The sequence below is a fragment of the Chrysochloris asiatica genome, unplaced genomic scaffold, assembly GCF_000296735.1.
Source record: "Chrysochloris asiatica unplaced genomic scaffold, ChrAsi1.0 scaffold00070, whole genome shotgun sequence".
NCBI classification, from domain to species: domain Eukaryota; kingdom Metazoa; phylum Chordata; class Mammalia; order Afrosoricida; family Chrysochloridae; genus Chrysochloris; species Chrysochloris asiatica.
The window spans coordinates 4,723,465-4,728,877 of record NW_006408588.1 but is presented as its reverse complement, the minus strand read 5'-3'; the positions used below and the strand labels follow the sequence as shown (position 1 = coordinate 4,728,877).

At 38.0% G+C, this 5,413-nt stretch overlaps 1 pseudogene; it reads right to left on the bottom strand.

The window, feature by feature from the left end:
- Positions 1 to 367: 367 nt before the first annotated feature.
- On the bottom strand, positions 368 to 951 carry LOC102842370 (annotated as a pseudogene).
- Between the last annotated feature and the right edge of the window lie 4,462 nt (positions 952 to 5,413).

Genomic DNA, 5,413 nt, shown 5'->3' with positions numbered 1-5,413 from the left:
TTTCTTAACTAGTAGTGCAACACTCTCTGATACAGTGTCAAAAGATGAGCCCCTCAGATTGAAAGACATTCAAAATATGACTCAGGAAGAGCTGCCTCCTCAAAATAGAATTTACCTAACGATTTTTTTTTTTTTTTCCTTTTTGAGAATACAGTCCATTGCTTTATTTGGGTATTTGTACAGTTCATCCAGTGAGAGGGAGACAAAGGCTCGCACAATTAAAGACACATACACGTAAGGTAAAGGTCCTATAAACTGCTTGCTTTTTAATTTTTTGGTTAAAGGGCAAAAATTTTGTATAATCAGTGTGCAGACGCTCCCAGGTGGTGGGGGTCCGGGAGTGTCTGAGGCAGGGTCCACGGCACCGTCAGTAGAAGCAGACAGTGGGCAGGAAGGCCCGGCCACTCTTCTCCTCGAACTAGTGAAGCAGCTCGTCGATCTCGTTCTCCAAGTCCTCTGGGTACTGGATACACTGCCATAGCTCACAGATGAGGAAGGCCCTCACGGTGGCCTCCTCGTGGCTGTCTTGGATGTCCACATTGATGACATGCACTGGGTGGCAGGTCACCTGCTCCCGGGAATTCAGATCTTCCACCACTTGGTCATACACTCGCTCCTCATAGGTGAGGATCAGATCAAATAGATCTTTGCAGTTCTGGAACCTTTCTGGCCAGGGCTTGACTCTCTTATTTCTGTCCAACACATGTAAGATGCCATTCTGTGTGTAGAGTTCTTTGTCTTTCCTAAGAAGATCATTGCACAACTGATAGTCTGTGGTTTTCAAATCGTAGACGTTCGGCTTGTCTGGGGCTTGTCTGAGAGCTTCAAGTGGGTCCCTGTCCCAAAGGATTGCACACTGAATCCTCTTTTGCTGAGGATGTTGTGTGCCATCAAGCTCCGCTTCTGGTTATTCCAGCACACCACCGCCATCCGCAGCGGTTACGAAGGCATGGAAGGCAGCTGCACTGTTGTTGGCAATCAGGACTCCCGCTCTTTGGGACTCTCACCCCGCAGCAGCACTTGCACACAACCAAAATAGCCTACTTAATGATTTTGATGGAAAAATGCTTTCAGGACCGTCATTAGCTGATGGGACACAACTCAAAATGAGACGAAATAGCTATAAGCATCCCTTAATAATCAGAATGTGTGATGTGCAAAGTATGAATCTAGGAAAAACGGAAATCAAAAATAAATTGGAACACATTAAAAATCTATATATTAAGCAATAGTGAACTGAAATGAACATTCACTATTTTGAATCAGACAATCGTATGGTTTATTATGACTAGAATGACAAATTTAAGAGGAATTTTGTCATATTCATCATCATAAAGAACATTTTAATATGTATCTTGAAGTGCAGTGCTGTCTGTGAGAGTATGACATCTATACACCTACACAAATGACTAGTTAATTTAGCTATTATTTAAATTTATACACCAAACACCAAAGTCAATTATGAATTCTACCTACTTCTTCAGTAGTCAGAAAATGTGGCCTTGGTGATAGACTAACTCTGCAGACCACATAATAGAATTTGGCAAGACCAATGAAGTCTTCCATGTAGATAGCTTCTTTCAACAATATCAGTGATGACTATATGTCTGGATCTCACCACATGAAATACATAGGAATCGCATTGACAACATCTGCGGGAATTGACAATGGAAAAGTTCAATATCATCCATCAAACCAAGGCTAAAAGCTGACTGTGCGACAGACCATTAACTCCTCATATGCAAGTTTAGTCTGAATCTGAAGAAAATTAAAACAAGTCCACATGATTCAAAATACTACCTTGAGAAGAGTGGTGTATATATATATTTAAATGTTATGGTCTGCTACAATTGTCATTATGCCTAGAATGAGAAATTCAAAGAGACTAAAATGCCTCATTAAATATATATGTCTATATATTTATAATCCACAAATATATAAGATTTTGAAGCAGGATATTTGTACCTGAGTACCTACACAGAGGCAGTAGGACATCTGTCACTTCATGGAGGAGATTACAATCACTGAGATGAAAAAAAGTGTATGATTTGTTTAATGTAAAATTGATGATTATGTCTGTAAATTTTCACTCAATTCACAATAAAAAAATAATAGGGGCTCACTGTGCTTGAAAGGGAATCCCCAGAGACTCAATTATTTTCTTTCTTGTCTTCTTCTAGTTGCAGAACATTTTTAAATATGAAATCTCTATTGTTACTTTTTTTAAATGTTGCATGCTGTTAAAATGTTGCATAAAAATATTTTATGTCTTATAAGAAGTATATTAAAATTAAAACTCAGTATCCTGTCAAGGAGCTCTGGTAGCGTAGTGGTTACAAATCGGGCTGCGAACCTTAAGGTCAGCGGTTCGAAACTACCAGCCGCTCCGCGGGAGAAAGATGAGGCTTTCTACTCCCGTAAGGATTTACACCCTCGGAAACCCTGTATAGGGTCGCTATGGGTCGGAACCGACTCGATGGCACTTAACAACAACAACAACATCCTGTCAACAAATTTAAAAGTATGGCCTTGAGTATATCCCATCAGAATTTGCAGACAATCTCAAGAACACAGGTGACACATTGAATACCAATGATCAAAGACCAAATGAGTTGTGGGATGATGTAAGGAACATCATATATTAAGAAAACAAAAGATAATTCAAGAGGGAGCCTAGATCTAGAGGGAATGGAGGAAGGTAGAATCTCCACTGAGTAGTATCCAATCTGTCTGGGCAGGGCTGAGGAAAGGAGATGGAAATAGAGAATTGAAAAAAAAAAAAAAAGGAAGGAAAAAGAGAAAAGATGAAAGTGTATGTCAAAAAGAGACTATGAAACTTGTTTTTACATGTAGAGTAGATAAAGTCAATAGAAGGAATTATGAAGTAAATGAGCTAAATGGGAAATTTCAAAGGACAACTCAAAAAGACAAAACAAAGTATTGTAATGAAATGTGGAAAACTAGAATTAGAAAACCAAAAGGGAAGAACACACTCAACCCTTCCCAATCTGAAAGGAAAAAAATCAAGCCTCAAGTTGCAATATTGAAGGGTCCTGATGTGATGTTGTAGAATAAGCCCTAGACCACAAAGTCAGTTTTGACCACACAGTCGGCACACAGTTGGCAGTTCAAACCCACCAGTTGCTCCTCAGAAACTCTATATTGGGTTGCTTCAAATCAGAACTAACTTGCCAGCACTTAGCAGCAAAAACAACATATGTTAAATATGAATGAGGTAAGAGGCATCAAAAGAAAATGGAAGAAATACGTGAAGTCAGTATACCAAAAAGTATTGGTTGATATTGAGCCATTTCAGAATGTAGCATATGATCTATAACTAAAGATATTGAAAGAAGTCCAAACTGCACTGAAGTCATTATCAAAGAAACCAAGCTCCAAAACTTGGTGAAATACTAATTGAAATGTTCCAACAGACTGATGTAGCACTCAGTGTATTCATTATTCTGTGTCACTAAATTTGGAAGATGGTTACTGGGCCAACTGACTGAAAGAGATCCATATTTGTGTCTATTCACAAGAAAGATGAAGCAACAGAATTGGAAATTATTGAACAATATCATTAATATTAAACACAAGTAAAAATTTGTTGACGATCATGTGAAATCAGTTTAGCAGTACATTGTCAGGGAGCTACCAGAAATTCATGCCAGATTCAGAAAAGAATCGAGGATATCATTGCTAACATCAGATGAAAACAGAGAATACCAGAATGATGTTTACTTGTGTCTTATTAACTATGCAAGGGCATTAACTTTTGTAAATCATAACAAACTATGGGTAGCAAAGTATCAGAATTGTGCTCATGCAGAATCTGTACATAGACCAAGAGGAAGTTGTTCTAACAGAACAAGGGAATGTTGCAAGATTTATTATCAGGAAACATGTGTTTCAAGGCTGTGTTGTTTCACCATATTTATTCAATTATTATGCTGAATGAATAATCCAAAAAGCTGCACTATATGAAGAATGTGGAATCAGCATTAGAGGAAGGCTCATTAAAAACCTGTGACATTCTTTGCTTGCCGAAAGTGAAGAGGATTTGAGGCACATACTGATGAAGATAAAGAAATACAGTCTTAGTATGAATTACAACTCAATGTAAAAAAAAAAACAAAAACAAAAATCCTCACAACTAGACCAATAAGCAGATTCATGATAAATGAGTGAAACTGTTAAATATTTCATTTTATTTGGTGCCACAATCAACATTCATATAAACAGCAGCTAAGAAATCCAGCAACATATTACACTGGGTGAATCTGCTGTAAAAGACTTCTTTAAAGTATTAAAGAGCAAAAATATTACTTTGAGGACTCAAGTGTGCCTGACCTAAGTCATGGTATGTTCAGTATCCTTATAGGTATGTGAAAACTGGACAATGAATAGGAAACCTTTGGAGGAATTGATGCAGTTGAAATACAGTGCTGGCAAGGAAGATTGAAAGTGCTGTGGGTTGGCAGAGGAACAAATAAATCTGTCTTGGAAGAAATACAGACAGTTTCAGAGAAGTGAGGCTGGAGAGATAGCTTCTCATGTTCCTTTGACTTAGTATCAGATAGGACCATTCCCTGGATAAGGACATAGTGCTTGGTGAACTTCAGAGCAAATAGTAAGAGCCCTCACTGAGATGTACTGACATAGTAGCTGCAATACTGGCCTCAAATAGAACAATTGTGAGGATGGAGCAGGACTGGGTGAGTGTTTCATTCTGTTGTGCATAGGGTCGTTATGAATAGGAATTAACCTGAAAGCATCTAAGAGAGACAGCATCAAGATATCATGAATACATTGGGAGGAGTTCTTTAAGTAGGTTAACTCCACTTTCCTTGTACATAGGCAGCGTAGAAATTACAACTGGTAAGAAGTAATTTACATGTATAGCTCAAGACTTTTTGCTCATCAACAAATAGGAATGTTAAGTATATTTATTCAGACCTCACAGGGTGGCAGTCATTAGAAAGAAAATCAACATATTGAAGTATATTACATGACTAAATAGTAAGTAATAAATATCTGAACTGAAGTCTTAATTTATTTTAGTTGATTTGCATTGTTACTGTTGTTAAGTGCCATAATCATCCTGGATAGGGTTCCCAAGAAGCGACTGGTGGGTTTGAACCCCCAACTTTGAAGTTCAAACTGATCTTGCAGTCCAGTGCTTATACTACTGTACCACACCGGTACTGGTTGAACTGAATATCAATGTAATGGTCTCCTTTGTTACTTCAAGCTGTTCAGCACTGTCTGTGTGATTTGGTTTATCCCTATGTCAGTGGTATTGTGTAGCTACCACCAAGGCATTCCTAGCAATGATGGAATAGCAGAGTTCATGCAATTTACCTTTAAGGCTATCAACAGTTTAAACTAATGGAAGCCTGATTGCCCTGGAGAT